We start from the raw sequence: 17,269 nt of genomic DNA on the forward strand, positions 1-17,269 counted from the left end.
GTCAAACATCAGACTTCAAAGTCTTATTTCTCCAAAGAGTCAATCCTTGTAGAGATGACTGACAACTGAAATTGGAGATATGGCTCAGCAGGGTCCTGCCATGCTCTTATGACAAACGATTTGTAGTGCCTGGGCAAGTTTCTATTTTAGTTCTTTCAGTGCTTGTAAGGCTCTATAAAGGAAAAAGCAAATTCCTTATGTCTTTTCCAGTAATTTAACCTTTAAGGCTTCAATTAAGGCTATCCCTGGAACGATCAGTACACAGCCATATATTAGAAGTACAAATTCCTGAAATATTTATATTATCCATTATATTATCCTGAAATATTTGTATTATCCAGTGACAATAAATATGAAGATTACAATTCTTTTGGTAAACAGGGCTCAACAACTTTCTGCTCAGGACTATACGAAAACTGCTTTCACCAGCTGGAAGCTGAAATATGGACAGTTTATTTGCATGTAATTAAGATATTGCAAATACCCCCTTTTTAGGGAAGGTGATAGAGGAGGTTGTGGTGCAGCAATTGCAAGTACTTTTGGATAAAACAGGCTGGTTATGGGACTGGGAGTGCGACCCTGTTATTGTTACACGATCTCTCGGTGGCTTTTGATACTATTAACTATGGTATCCTTCTGAGCCCGCTTGGTGAGATGGGTATCAGAGGCACTGTTTTATAGTAGTTCTGATCCTACCTCCAGGATGATTTTCAGAGAATAGCACTGGGTCTGAATCCTAGCTAGATAGAGGCCCTGTGGGTTGGTGGTTCCTGAGTACAGGTAATTGGTTAATTGCCTGCTTTGGATGGAGTCATATTTCCTCAGAAAGAGCAGGTTTGTTGTCTGGGGTTGCTCCTGGATCCATCTTTTACAAGCTTTGGCCGTTTCTGGACCAGGGTAGCCTGATCACTGTTGTCCATGCACTGGTAGCCTCCAGGCTGGATTACTATAATGGGCTCTATGTGGGGCTGCCCTTGAGGTTGGTCGGAAGCTGCAACTAATGCAAAAATACAGGGGCCTGACTGCTCCTTGGGGAAGGGTATCGCCAACATGTGACCCTATTGCTGATATAATTGCTCTGGCTGCCTACTGGTTACCAGGCCAAGTTCAAGGTTCTGGTTTTGGTGTACAAAGCTCTATACAGCTTGGGACCAGAATACCTGAAATATTGTCTTACCCCTTATATATCCAGTCGATCACTACCCTATACAGGTGAGGGCCTCCTGCAGATACCATCTTATTAGGAGGTCTGTTCCCAACAACATAGGAAGTGGACCTTTAGTGTTGTGACACTTACCCTTTGGAATTCCCTCCCTTTAAATAGTAGACAGGCGCCATCTCTGTTACCTTTTTGGCGCTTATTGAAGACCTTCCTCTTTCAACAAGCCTTTTAAGTCGAGACTTTATCCCAGTCTGTGTCGGAATTGCTTTTAAGATGTTTTAAAAGCTTTTTTTAAAATATGTTTTTAAAGATGTTTTGTTTTAATATATTTCAAAGTTTGTTTTTAGATGTTTTAGAGTGTTTTTAGTGTTTTGTTTGCTGCCTTGGGCTCCTTCTGGGAGGAAAGACTGGATATAAATTTAATAAATAAATAAATAAATATTATTTTCATGTTATCTGTTCAAAGGCAAAGACAATTATTTTGAAATCATCTTATTCTGAATCTGTTAACCTGCACTGTGAAACATTTAGGTTCAATCCTTGAAAAATCTTGGCATTTCATGAGAGCTGAAAATGTTATGTGGTGCTTCCATGTCCTTGCTTATTTTCAACTTATGACTACAATAAGGAACATTGATATTCTCAGAATTCTGATTAGTGCCAGTGGAACTGGGGTTCAAAAAGAAAGGTCTCCATTTCGTCCCATGTTGCAGCAGCATAAACACCATATTGTTTCTATTTTTCTATTTTTATCCAATCTGTATTTATTGATGTTTTTAATGATGTTTTATGGATGCTTTTGCTGATTTTATTTTTATATGCTGTATACCACATTGACAGATATTTTTTAATGAAAGTGTGGATTATAAATACGTAAACAAACATTGTAAACACATGGAAGCAAAGCGCTGAACCCTCTCATATTCTCCAACATTCCATAAATAAATAGGGATATGCTTGTAACAATCCTATTCTCAGAACCAAAGATAACTTTGTCAGCCCCAGCACTCCACTATTATACCTGTCTACATGTCATATTAATTTTATTACCGGGGAGGGGGAATCCATATGGTTTAAGGGCTACACATGGCCCTCAGCCTAATTTTATGAGGTTGGGGAGCTCAGAGGAAGAGAATCTGGAAGGTGGTGGTGGGGAACAGGGAAAAGCTGAAATAGATGGGGACATGGAAGCTAAGAAATTCCTCTGCTAGCAAGCAGTCCAGGCTTCAACCAAAGAGGTGGAGAAATGGGGAGGGCATAGTGGATGAAGCAAGGGAAAGAAGGGAAGAGGGTTAAAGTCCTCTGAAAGCAACCAGAACCCTGGCAAAAGCAGCAGCTGTGTTATTATTATACAGCCACAGGAATGACTATACACTATAGCCAGCGTGGATTTTTCACATTTTGCAATGTTAAATTGAAAATACCCTCCATGCCATTCTGATGCTTCCCATAAGCTCATTTCAAAACAAAACCTTACAAAACTTAATAGTCCTGAACTCAGAAACTCTTGCTTAACAATCCTCTAAGTTGTGATACACACAACAGTCAGAGAGAATTGAGAGTTCAAAGAGTAAAATGAGGAAAGAATCATTTGTTGAAATTAATTAAAAATCAGCCATGTTCACAGAGTACCTGTAATCCTATTACTGACCTTGCCCCATATTCTGACCTTCATCTTCTGAAGTTTAAAAGTTAAAAAAAATGCATGGCTGGTTTTTAATTAATTTAAGAAATGTAACATTGAAATCTATTATAACACCAGGCAAGAACCAACTGTCAGAATTCTAAAAGCCAGAGTCACAGAGCAACAATGGCCAGAGTGGTTTAACAGTCAGTCCCTCTTCTGGACATTTTAGCTCTGTGAGAGGAATAGGGCCTCTCCTAGCAACTCTCAGCACCCATCACAAACTACACTTCCCAGGATTCTTTGGAGGAAGCCATGCCTGTTTAAAGTGAAATAAATGTCTGCTGTGGATGTGGCCAGTGACAGCTTTGGTTTAAATTTGAGTGGGAGACTACATGTGCCCACTGTAGAATAAAAATGTGGGAGAAATCCTGAAATAGAATGACACTATTCACAATGTTTTCCTTTTGGAAGGGAAAGAGGTTTCCCCTCTGTCCAGTGCCCACCGACCCAATCTCCTCTCCTCCCTCCCTCCCCCTCCCCTTCCTGCCTTCCTCCTCCATGCCCTCCCCCAGGTCAGTTTCACCTATCCTAAGCATGATTGCATAGGAGTAAATCCCACTGAACTCAATAAGCATGCAAATGGTCAAACCTGTCCTCCCTCCCTCCTATCCCCTCCCTTTTGCCTCTTCCCTCCCCCTTCCTTTGCCCCTACCTCCCACTCCTTCCCTCTCCTGTTCTCTCCCCCCCTCCTCTTTCATGGTCAGTTTTACCTATTCTAAGCATGATTGCATTGAAGTAAATCCCATTGAACTCAATAAGCATGCAAATGATCAGACCTGTGTTTACCTCCCCATCTCTTTCCCCCTCATCTCCCTTCCTCCTCCATTCTTCCCCCCTCCTCTCTCCTCCCCCTCCCTCCTCCCCTTCCCCCCCATGGTCAGTTTCACCTATCCTATGCATGAATGCATGGGAGTAAATCCCACTGAACTAAATAAGCATGCAAATGATCAAACCTGCATTCCTCCTCCCCTCCCCCTTCCACCTGTTCCCATCCCCCTCCTCCCCATGCCCTTTCTCTTCCCCTCCCCTCCCCATCCCCCTGTGGTCAGTTTTACCCATCCTAAGCATGATTGCAGGGCAGTAAATTCCATTGAACTCAATAAGCATGCAAATGATCAATCCATTCTCAGCAAAACTTGCACAAGATCCCATTTCTTACCTCCCAGATTAAAAAGCAGAGAAATTCACTAATAGGGGAAAAAACCTTGTGGTTTAAGAACATACCTATAGCCAACAGATATTTCTATCAAACTTTAAAAAGCAGGGAAATTGGGCAACTTCAGTGAATGCACCAGGGGAGCAGGAGACCTGACCTCCTCTCTGAGATATTGTACTGTCCTACAAATTTGTCAAAATGCAAACACAATTTGGGTTGGTCTTTCACAGTTCAATCCACTTCCTGTGTAGCTTGGAAGAATTTGGTAACGTGCCTCTGAACGTATGGTGATTGATAGCAACACTTGGGATCAGCCCAAGTAACAGAAACAAGACATTTGCTGTGCTGATCTTGTTTTAGCAGGGCGGAAGCAATGTTATTAAGACAGTTGATATAGTTCAGATAGTCACTTTAAATATGTTTGATTTACTTTGCATTTTTAGTGAAGTTTCCTATAGGAAATCATTTTCTTTTGCTTCTCTTTCTGTGAATGTGAAGTATAGCAACACTGCAAAATTTACACTAAAAAAACTCCAAAAACTATTGTGGAATAATGACACTGATTATTCTGTAGAATAGTCTCCAATGGACATGAGGAGTGTCTTTGCACAAGATAAAACAATGGGAGGTGAAATATATTGTAGCAAACTTGTAGGTGTGCTCTATGTTTTAATTGACCATGCCCACCTTGGTTTAAGCATAGCAGGCTGAAAACATGCACCCTGGGCAGGCTAAGTTTGTTTTTTTCCAACAGCTAAAGTCATTGCTTAAGTAGCAACATATTGTAATCAGTCTGATTTTACATCAAACTGCATTTCAGATTCAACTGTTAATGTGCCCAAAGTAGAAATAGATTATAATCTCCAGTTTAAAATACAAAAGGCTATCTTCACCATCAAATGACATTGACCAATAAAAAGGCTTTGAAATAATAAAAATAAATTTGACACAGATTTCTAGAATGAATGAGAGAAATATAATTTTCTAGGTTAGGTTCTCTGTAGAAACAGTAGTAACACAGGAAAGAAGCAACACCAAAAGTAACACCAACAAACATAAAAAAATGCAGTTCTCCATCTTTGGAGATGGCAGGTATTGCCACCACTCACCATATGCTCAGAGGCACATGTTCTCAAATTCTTCCAAGCTACACGGGAAGTGGATTGGACTGTGAAAGACCAACACAAATTGTGTTTGTATTTTGACAAATTTGTAAGGCAGTACAATATCTCAGAGAGGAGGTGAGATCTCCTGGTCCCTTGGTGCATTCATTATAGCTACTGCATTCACTATAGCTGCCCAGTTTTCCTGCATTTAAAGACTGGCAGAAATATCTGTTGGCTGTAGGTGCATTCTTAAACCACAAGGGTTTTTTTGCCTCTTAGGGAATTACTGCATAAGCTTTCAGTGACTACATGAAGCAGACTCTAGTCCATGAAAGCTAATGCTGTAACATATTTCTTAGTCTTTAAGGTACCACAAGATTCTCTGCTCTTATTTTATTGTTATTTATTTTGCTACAACAGACTAACACGGCTACTGTTCTGGATATTCTTAGCATTACTGCATAGCACTGACTACCCATTTACTACTTCTTCGATTTATATCCCCTCCTTCCTCCCATAGTTGCCTAGGGTGGTAGACACGTCAATAATAAACCTTTTTAAATATATATATATATATATCTAAAAACAGTTAAAACATTCTAAGAAGATTCTGAAAACATTATGTCACCTAGTGATCTCAGGGTTGCCAGGAACAGTGTCTTTCAGCCATAAATGCCTGGGTAAAGAGGAATGTTTTAACTTTTCTCCCTGAAAGTGATAATGAAGAAAACAGGTACATGTCACCAGGGAGGGCATTCCACAAATGGGAACTACCACTTAAAAGGCCCTGTCATGGGTCACCACCAACCACACAGCCCTCAGCGGCAGCACCACCAAGTCCTCAGGTGCCGATTGTAAGGTCTAAGATGGTTAATACTGGGGAAGGCGCTCTTTTAGGTACTTGGGTCCCAAGCCATTTAGGGCATTACATGCTAGTACTAACATCTGAATTTGGCCTGGTATCTCACTGGCAGCCAGTGCAGCACTTTCAAGACCAGTGACACATTGTACCATCAGGCTGCCTCACTTATTAGCCTAGCCAGCTAACCCAATCTAGGAATGCCTGTAGCTGGCGAATCAGCCTAAACTGGGCATAAGCGCTCCTAGCCTCTGAAGCCACTTGACACTCTAGTGACAAGTTGGAATCCCAGAGTATCTCAGACTATGGACCTATTCCTTCACAAGGATTGCAACCCTCCCAGAACAGGATGTACATTTAATTCCCAGACACAGAACCACCCACCTACAGCACTTCTGTCGTCAGGATTCAGCCTCAGTTTATTGGTCCCCAGACCCCTGTCCAACACTTTCACAGTCTGTCCTGATTCTGATGTAATGGAGAGAGAGCTGCATGTCATCAGCATACTGATGACACTGTGCTCCATATCCCCAGATGACAGCTCCCAAATGTTTCTTATAGACATTAAATAACATAGGAGACAGAATGGACCCTTGTGGGATCCCACAGCCCCAAAGCAATGGAGCCAAGTAACAATCTACTTTCTGGTAGTAACTCTGCAGGTAGGAGTGAAACCACAGTAATACAATATATTCAATTCCCAGCTCCTTGAGTCACTCCAGAAGAACACCATTGTCAATAGTGTCAAAAGCTGCCGAGAGGTCAAGGAGAGCCAACAGGGTCAGATTCCCCCTTTCTATCATCAATCAGGCTGTTTCAGTGCCAAAACAGGACCTGAAACCAGATTGCAATGGATCTAGATCAGAGGTTCCCATTTGTGGTCCATGGACCACCTGTGGCCCTGAGCTTCATTCAGGTGGTCTGCAACATGTCCACACTAAATACTGATTTTTAATGGAATTGATTCTTATTTTATATTTTAATGTATTACAATTTGAATTCTGTGGAATGCAAACTCTAATATAATTAAATATTGTATAAGAAATAAAAGTCACAAAAATACAACTGAAAACCATACAGCACTAGCACAGCACATTACAATTGTGACAACAGGCAGAAAAAAATCATTAAGTGGTCCGCCCAGACCATCAGCATTTTTGAAGTGGTCTGTGGGCAAAAAAAATTGGGAATCACTGATTTAGATAATATGCTTCCTCCAGGCATACCTGCAGCTAGCTAACCACACCTCATGATCACCTTGTCCAGAAAGGGAATGTCAGAGACTTGAGGACTGTTTTCAAAAACCTCTGCTTCCAGAGAGGACCTCTTTCAAAGCTGTTCGATAGATTACCATTCCACAGAGAAAACTGAGAGAAGCCTAACAATCTGGCAGATAGCCCTGGATTCAGTAGTAAAAATATATACCATATGGGTAGTAAAAATCCCAGTGACCATGCATCCATGTAGAAGAAAACCTTACCATGTTTGAAGCAAGTTGACTGCACTGACTTTCCATTAGCCCCAGGCCTAGCACCAGTGGGCACTGAAGTCGGGCACTGACTGAGGCCCCTGTGGCTGGGCTCGGAGGGTAGAGCGCCCACTCTGCATTTTCCACCAACATTGGGCCACGACCAGATGGTGGCAAGGATTGCAGAATGGGAGCTCCACTCTCCCAGCCAACATCACTCCAGCGTGCACTTAAATATGCCCAGTTGCACCACCTTGTACATTAGCATGCATGCCTGCCATCACCTAAGATGGCAGGCATGTGCACTGACACATGAGTTGGCACAATCAGGTGTATTTAAGTATGTGTGCACACACAGTGGACATGGGGGGCCACGGTGGGCTGGCGCTGGTCCTGATTAGCTCCACCAGTGACATAATTTGTTTGAGGAGGATATGGGGAGAATCTGCATTTATTTTCCCTCCTCCTCAGGCACATCTAACGTCTGGCAACAACAAGCTTCACAAACCCCATGTTCTAGACGAAGGGGTGTTTTATGTCCATGAATTTTTCTTTTTTTGTATGTGTAGACATAGTATTAGTCCTAGCAAGAGGTGCACTATATGCAGCAAAATGGCTTGGGCAGACATTTTGCTTACAGGATAGCTGTAGCTCAGTGGTAGAACATCTGCTTTGCATGCAGAACTCCCAGGCTCAAACCCTGGTATCTCCAGGAAGGGCTGAGAATTTCCCGCTGTCATTTGTACTGAGCTTGATGGACTAAGGGTCTGATAAAGCAGCTTCCTATGTTTCTAGACACTGCCTTCTTCTGTGTGTTGAATTCTCCTTCTGGATCAGAGGAACAACATATTGATAAAACATTGGCCTCTAAATATAACCACAGAATCCTTGATTAATTTTTTTAAGTGTCTGAATCTCAGTTTGTATAAATTTGTTTACATTCAAAATTAAACAGCAAAGAAAGGTACAAAAGAAATGGCAGGGATATGCATAATGTTTGCACTGATTTTTGCAATCAGTGCATTGATTTTTATGTTCTATTCACATTTCCCCTTTGTTTTACCTATAGTCTTTTACTGAGTTTAGCCAGTTGTTCAGTTTGCTTTGCTGAAATGTGGCATTCATATAATTGTGCAGTGTCTGTAAAACCTTTTTTTCTGTCAAGCAGAAAACACCTGTAGCAGACATAAACCCGTCCTGAATATCAATGCCTATCCTCAATAATAATAACCTTAAATATAGTTAATCATAGCATTTCTCCTGCATGCCCAATAATTATCTGTCAGTGCCTGAACAGTATTTTCCCCCTGGACTTTTGAAAATAAGTCCTGGTCATTTCCTGTGAATAAACATTTTATCTTTATATTCCATTGAACGCTGTGCCCACAGGTGCCCTTCCTGCCCCTTTTCAAATGTGCAACCAGTCTCCAAGTCCTTTAGAAATCCTTATATGATACCCTTTGATCCATTCTCTCATCTTCCTTCTACCTCTAAATTATTGCAACTATTCAGCTTCTTTTCTTCTCAAACCTTGAATACTAACAATCATTTGCTCTCTGGCTTTGTCAGGCCTTTATCCTACCACTCCTTCCAACCATTCCGCATCTGGGTTACTTCACTGGCTGTGGTGCTCTGGGTCAAGGTTTCAGTTGCTTTCTTTGTCATCCTTCAACATTTATCTTCACTCCACAGTTTCAAATTGTGACTCTTATTTTCCCCCAGATTATTATTTGAGATCTTCCCTTTTGCAGAGCCACCTCCCTCCCTTGCTCTACAGTCACCTGTTACACAGGAAGCTGCCCTATACTGAGGTAGACCATGTGCCTCAGTGTTGTCTAAACTACACTGATTGGCAGCAGCTCTCCAGGTTTTCAGCCTGGGGTTTCTTCCAGTCCTACCGGAGAAATCATGGACTGGGACTGTTGGAGAATTTTACATGCAAAGAGGCTACTCTACCGCTAAACTCCTGCTCTCAGTTAAATCCATCATTCATGTTTTCAACTCTTCCTCACTACTCACTTCTTTGACAAAGCTCTCTTTTGACCATAAAAGTTAATGGTGCCAATAATGTAGGAATTCCAGATAAAATAACCAAGCTTTTCATAAGCTGCTCACGTAACAGATACGGATAATGCAGCTCTCACTGCTAAGTTCAGCCCAACAAACTTTAGGCGAGTGTCAAGAATTTAAGTTTTTGTGCTCACACAAAGTTCCCCAATGAGTCATGCATTTGATACACAATCAAGGTAGATATATACCATCAACTTTTCTGTATAGTGATCACAATTCATATGGGACAGCCAGGCCTTCTGAAGATGCATCACATGCTAGTTTTACACTCAGTAGTACTTTCATCATGTACAGGCAGTAGTCTGCCTGTGCTGAGCTCATCATTGCACACACTATCCATAATAAGTTTTTGCAAACAATGTTTTGAATGTGTGTGATAGTGACGGTCCATTATTAGATATACTATAAATATATGAAATAACAAGAATTTGCATAAGTACTTTAAAATAGTATATAATTTCAAAAAAAGATTTATTTTTTATATAGGTACTTGTGGGCAAACATCACGGCACTAATTTGTCTCCCATGTTATTTAACATTTACATGAAGCCCATGTGAGCAGACATTAGATGTTTTGGAGCACGATACCATCAGTATGCTGACAACATGCAGCTCTACTTCTCCATAGCATCTGAATTAGGAAAGGCTCTGCAGGCTCTGGACCAGTGTCTTAATGCAGTGGTGGACTGGATGAGGGCCAATACTGAGTTTGAATCCTGGGTCTGTGGGTAGGTGGTTCTGTGTGCAGAAGATAGGCCAGCTTCTCTTCTGGATGGGGTTGCACTCCCTCTAAAGGAGCAGGTACCAGGAGGTACTCCTGGATACATCTTTGTCATTAGTGGCCCAAGTGACCCCAGAGGCTACAAGTACCTTTTATCAGCTTCATCTGGTATGCCAGCTACAGCCTTATTTGCATCAGGATAATTTGGCTGCTGTAGTCCATGCACTGGTAACCTGGAGACTGGATTACTATAATGTGCTCTACATTGAGCTGCCCTTCGGCCTGGTCTGGAAGCTCCAGCTGGTGCAGAATATAGCAGGTAGACTGCTGATAGGGGCAGATGGCTGACAGCATGTGACACCACTGCTAAAACATCTGCACTGCCTGCCCATATGCTACTGGGCCAGGTTCAAGGCTCTTGTGTTGATATACAAAGCCCTGAACAATTGGGGTCCAGGATACCTTAAGGATCACCTGAGACCTTGTACCCCAGCCTGATCACTGAGATCATCCAGAGGAGTGTATTAATTGTTCCCTGGGTTACAGAGGCCTAACTGACCTCAAATAGAATTCAGGCATTTAGTGTTGCTGTGTCCATGCTGTGAAACACTCTTTCAGCAGACATTCGGCAGGCATCCTTGCTTTTGACTTTCAGGCATCTCTTGAAGACTTTCTTGAGCTGATAGGCTGAGTAGCCAGTCATTTTAATGGTTGCTTTGTATTGTTTTACATATTTTTATGTTGCACCACCCTGATGTTTTGTGAGAGGGTGGTATAGCAATACCTCTAAAAAACAAACAAATAAATAAAATGAAGTGGTTCTTTCAAATGAAGGTGGAGTTAGCAACTGAGAGAGAGCCGTGGCTCCTATTTAAGACTCAGTCTGAGGATGACAACTGCTGAAGCAATATCTGAACTCTTCTCTTATGGAGTCTCCAGCCCCAACCTTGCATGGAATTGCCCAGCTTGCATCTGTACTTCTGAGGCCATTTGTCAAAACAGAAAAAAATATGGCTACCTGTTGTAGCTTCAGCAAACTTACTGGTGCCAAGGAAGTATTTTAATAGCAAGATGTCTGTCTTTAGAATGCCAAAGGAGATACAAATATTGTGTTTTTTCTAATGTTTGTGTTTCTGGAGGACGACTGGAGGTGAGACCTCAGTGCATGAGCTGTTCTTCAGACACCAGCTGTCACTGGCAGGACCAGCTGGCAGGACCAGAGAGAGAGAGTTCAGCAGGGTCTCCATGTCAGACTTCAAACATTTAATTTAGTACACAAAAGAAATGCCTAATCTACATGGATAACACAATCAGAGATACAACTGTTAAAAAGATAATATAGCATCAGCAGTAGGAACCGTGCTAGTCCATGCCCCACTTCCATATTCCTATACATAAAGAGTCCAGTCATTATAGGACCTGGTGTGATTAGCTTTGAAAATGTCACAAGGTGCAGTTTAAAAAAACTGGGTCAATTCTGGAGAAAAGGAACGCACAACAAAAGACACTGCATTGTTTCACTGAACAGATGACATTTCCTAGGGAAAAAAACAGTGCTGGTAACTGACATTTCTTAGCCTCCTTATCTGTCCGTTTTGATCACAGTTCAATCTGATAAATGTTCCCTGATGCTTGTACTTTCACCAAACCATCTTAGAAGCTAAAGCAACTTTCTTTGCAAGGCATTTGCAATCTTACCTTTTGATCTTGGGGAAATAGACATCTTCCACTTGTTCAAAGCTTTTTGTTCCTGATGAAAGTAGGTTGTGACTTTTCCACAGGGTCAGATTCTACTTTTTTTTCTTTGCTATGGATAACTGCACATGTACGTGGTCTCTCATATGAAATGATGGTACACATTAGAGGAATGCTCTTCAGTGACATATGTCTCTTATAACTTAAGTGTGCTTTCCCCTTTTCTTGTCCCCAGCTTCACTTCAAAAGGCCAGTATACTGAACAGGAGCGAAGTTTCATTTTGGGGGCCCAGTACAAACATGTAACATGGACCCCTCTCCCAAACAAATACTGTGATCCCATCCCAGACATACAGCACAGCACAGTATTCAACTAAATCCATGTGCTAGCAGAGCAACTTCAAGTAGTACAAGGGGATTTCCCCATCTCTCCTCTCCCCTCCCCCATGTATGCCTGACACCACTTGCAAATATGCTCTGGAGGGTTGGGGGAACCCTCAGAACAGATTAAGAGGGCATAGGGGAGGAGAGGGGGAGAACATTCCATTGTGCAAGGAAAATCAACATTTGACGTAGTGCTACATTAAATGTTATTATTTATTTATTTATTTTATTACATTTCTAGACCGCCCTATAGCAGAAAGCTCTCAGGGCGGTGTACAACAAATAAAATCACAATTAAAATATGAGCAAGTGTGAAAAATATAACATGATAAAAATCCGAAATAGAATTGCCATGAGTTTATAAATTAAAATCCATATTAGGTTTAAAATTAAATTTAAAATGTTTAAAAAGCCTGGGCGAAAAGGTAGGTTTTTACCTGGCGCCGAAAAGATAACAAAGAAGGCGCCAGGCGTATCTCGTCTGGGAGGGCATTCCATAGTTCGGGGGCCACCACCGAGAAGGCCCTAGATCTAGTTGTTGATCTCCGGGCCTCTTTATGAGATTGGGACCCGGAGAAGGGCCTTCGACGTCGAGCGTAGTGAACGGGTAGGTACATAGCGAGAGAGGCATTCCACCAGGTATTGCGGTCCAATGCCGTTTAGGGCTTTATAGGTAAGAACCAACACTTTGAATCTGGCCCAGAAACATATCGGTAGCCAGTGCAGCTGCGCCAGGACAGGTGTTATATGGTCAAATTTCTTTGTCCCAGTGAGAACTCTGGCCGCAGCATTTTGCACTAGCTGAAGTTTCCGAACCGTCTTCACAGGTAGCCCCACGTAGAGTGCATTACAGTAGTCCAATCTAGAGGTTACCATAGCATGGATAACTGAGGCGAGATTCTCCCTGTCCAGATAGGGTCGTAGTTGGGCTACCAGCCGAAGCTGGTAGAATGCATTCCGTGCCACCGAGGCTACCTGAGCCTCAAGTGACAGGAGCGGATCTAATAAGACCCCCAAACTACGTACCTGCCCCTTTAGGGGGAGTGTAACCCCATCTAGGGCAGGTTGAACGTCAACCATCTGGGCAGAGGGCCCTCCCACCAACAGCATCTCAGCCCATAATCTCATGAGTTATCAAATAAAAGGTTTTATTTTAATTATGAAATTACATTTTCTACATTTCTGAAATTACACCTTCACACACAGTGCACCTGTTCTGCTGTGCCCCCAAGCAACCTCTCTTTGCTATCATTGTTTTATATAAAAAGATTACTATTTTGTAACTTATTGATTGGTCCTTTGATTTTCATTGCAAAATCGTGAATTATCTCTCCAAAGACAATTTCTCTTACAAGTTCACCCTTGATAGATAACACAGCTAGATAACGTAACACATGTTCCTGTTAATGCCACAAGCAAGGAGATGGCTTGAACTTGAAAACATATTAAAACAAAACATCTTTAAAGACATATTAAAACAAAACATCTATATAACATATTAAAACAAAACAACTGTAAAAACAACTTAAAAAGCAATTCCAGCACAGACACAGACTGGGATAAGGTCTCCACTTAAAAGGCTTATTGAAAGAGGAAGGCCTTCAATAGGTGCCAGAAAGATAACAGAGATGGTGCTTGTCTAATATCTAAGGGAGGAAATTCCAAAGGGTTGGTACCACAACACTAAACGTCTGCTTCCAATGTTGTGCGGAATGGACATCCTGATAAGATGGTCAGCGGCGTCACTAGCAGGAGTGCGGGGGGGTGCGGACCTCCGGCGTGTGCCATCGCGCGCGCATGTGCATGCGCTCCAGGCTAGCGGTGGAAGGCTTGTCTTGGCTTCACCGCCAGCGAGTGGGCGCCTGCTTTCCGTCTCGCCCGCCCGCCTCCAAGGAGGAGTTGGCTGCGCCGACCCGGAGCGCTTCTCGGCTCCTTTGCTGGGCAACGGCGCAGGGCGGGGCGGCTCTGGGTGTCACCCCCCTCAGGGTGTCACCCGGGTGTGGTCCACACCCTCCGCACCCGGTAGTGATGCCCCTGAAGATGGTATCTGTAGCAGGCCCTCACCTGCAGAGCGCAATGATCAACTGGGTATATAAGGGTAAGACCATATTTCAGATATCCTGGTCCCAAGCTGCGTAGGGCTTTGTACACCAAAACTAGAACCTTGAACTTGGCCTCGTTGCTAATAGGCAGCCAGTGCAATTCTTTCAGCAGTGGGGCAACATGTTGGCAATACCCTGTTCCAGTGAGCTGTTGCTGATCTCCCCTTTTTGGGCAATGTTCTTGAGTGTGTGGTTGCAGGCCAGATCCAGGGTGTCTCGGATGAAACCAGTTTTCTAGATCCAGTCAAAGTGGGGTTTAGGTCCCATTTTGTCACAGAAATTGCCTTGGTCTCCCTGTAGGATGACTTATGTCAGGAGAGAAACAGGGGGAATGTACCTCTATAAATTCTCCTTGATATCTCAGTGTCTTTCAATATCATCAACCATGGTATTCTTCTGGAGCAGTTGTCTGGGTTCAGGGAGGTCAGTACTACTTTGTAGTGTTTCCAGTCCTACTTGGATGGTCATCTCCAGAAGATAGTGCTTAGGAAGTATTGTTCAGCCCAGTGGAACCTTCAGTGTGGGGTTCCACAGGGTCCAATTTTATCTCCCATGCTGTTTAACTTCTACATGAAACTGCTGAATGGGCTCATCTGGAATTTTGGAGGACACTGTTGGCAATACGTGGATGTCACATAGCTCTACTTTACATCTGCAGGTGTGGCAGTGGATGTGGTAGATCGGTTTCTTGCCTCAGTAATGGACAAGGTGAGAGCCAATAAACTGAAGCTTATCCCAGATAAGACTGAGGCACTGTTAGTGGGTGGTTCCTTAGACTGGATATATTGGGTGTGGTCCACTCTGGATAGGGGCACTTTCCCACTGAAGGAGCAGGTATGAAGCTTGGAGGTGCTCCTGGATCCATAATTGTCGCTTGAGGTTCAAGTGGCGCAGAGTGGCTTCCATCAGCTTCAGCTGGTAATCCAGCTGAGCCCCTAGTTGGCCAGAGACAGCGTAACTTCCATTGTATACTGCAACAGAAAATTAGGCTACTGCAATGCATTATACATGGGGCTGCCTTTGAAGATGGTTTGGAAACTGCAGCTGGTGAAGAATTCAGCGGCCAGATTGTGGACTGGGGTATGTCATTCTAAACATTTTACACCAATTCTGGCACAACTGCACTGGCTACCAGTAAGTTTCAAAGTGCTGGTTTTGACCTATAAAGTGGCTCAGCATCCCAGTACCTTAAGAACTGCCTCTCCCCATAGGAACCAACCCAGACCCTGTAATCATCATCTGAGCTTCTTAATCATATGCCTCCTCCATGGGAGGCTCAAAAAGTGGCAACATAAGAATGGGCCTTTTCAGTAGTGCCCCCCCCTTGTGTAATGCTCTCCCCAGGGAGGCACTCCTGGCACCATCTTTATCTATTTCTATGTGCCAGGCAAAGACTTTCCTCTTTACCTTAGCTATTGGTGGCCTCTTTTAGTGGGGCAGGATCTGCAGTCCTGTTCTTTATTTTGTACTGATGTGTTTTAGGGTTTTTTGATTGGTTGTGTTTATTTTTAACTGGTTTGAATGTACTGATGTGTTTTTAGGTTTTGGCTGTATTGGTTTTAACTGGTTTTAATGTAAGTTACTTTGGGTCACTTCAGTGAGAAAAGTGACTAATAAATGCTGCTGCTGCTGCTGCTGCTACAACAACAACTACTACTACCAGCCCCCTTCTGGAAAAGCTGTGACTTGAGCATGTGCTTTTAGTGGTGTGGCACCAGTTATCTGAATTTTCATCATGGTTATGTTTTTGATATTTGTTGAAAAATTAAAAACTTCTCCCAAGCCTTCCCAAATTAGTTTATTTTATTTGTGCAGTTTTTAATTCTAGTTGGGTTTTATCTTTTAATACTGTTTTATGATCTATATTATTTATTATAATATAGTCTATATTTTGCTTAGGTATTTTCTGAAGATTGAGAAGTTTATACATTCTGAAATAAATAAATAAATAGTTAAATGAATAAATATATCTTGGTGTGTGTGTGTGTGTGTGTGTGTGTGTGTGTGAGAGAGAGAGAGAGAGGGAGCTATAGGGTGGCCACTTTTGCATCACCAAAAGAGAGCGAGAGAGCGAGAGGGAGGGTGCGAGGGAGGGTGCATATTTGCATGGAATTTACACATACTATTTATATGCATAGATGCAATATATTATTAAATGAAATACTATACATCTCACCATAGTGGGGAAAACGTGACCAAGTGACCTGTTCACCTGCCCATTTCGCTGTCCAGATGCTAACTGTTGATGGGCGATTCCAAGGCCCCTGCTCTCTTCTTATGGCAACAAGGGAGAGGACCTTCTCAGTGGTGGCCCCCAAATTATGGAATGATCTCCCTGACGAGGTGCACCTGGCGCCAACACTGTTATCTTTTCGGTGCTTTCAAGATTTTCCTCTTCTCCCAGGCATTTTTTAACAGCATTTGAATAGCATGTGATTTAACTTGCCTATAGGTTTTTATGGGTTTTAATTTGGTGTGGTTTAAATCTGAATACTTGTTTTTGATTTTTTTAATTGTTGTATACCGCTCAGAGAGCTTCGGCTATGACACGGTATATAAAGGCAATAAATAAAATAAATAAATAAATTATAGTTTAACCAGGCAGTCCTTCAAATGGAGGACTTATTCAATAGAGAATTCACCTCTTAAAGCCCTTCAAATAGAAGACTGTAAAGCAGGACACATGACCACTCTACTAAATAGTTGCTGGCATATTTCACGCCTCTGAAGCCTACCAGGCCTCTAAAGCCTACTGTTTCTGGAATAAATGTTCCTGATTATTATGGTGCCCCCACTAGCTGTTATATCTGCTTATGCACATGGAACTCATGGATCAGTATGGACTCTGTACTTCTCTCT

The 17,269-nt window shown here is 42.4% G+C and overlaps 1 protein-coding gene across 3 annotated transcripts in view; it reads right to left on the reverse strand.

Annotated features, from left to right (window-relative positions):
• SNTG2 (syntrophin gamma 2) overlaps window positions 1-17,269 on the reverse strand; it is a 420,613-nt gene that overhangs the window by 133,257 nt on the left and 270,087 nt on the right. The window lies entirely within an intron of this gene.

Source organism: Rhineura floridana, chromosome 4 (genome assembly GCF_030035675.1).
Source record: "Rhineura floridana isolate rRhiFlo1 chromosome 4, rRhiFlo1.hap2, whole genome shotgun sequence".
In the NCBI taxonomy this organism is placed as follows: Eukaryota; Metazoa; Chordata; class Lepidosauria; order Squamata; family Rhineuridae; genus Rhineura; species Rhineura floridana.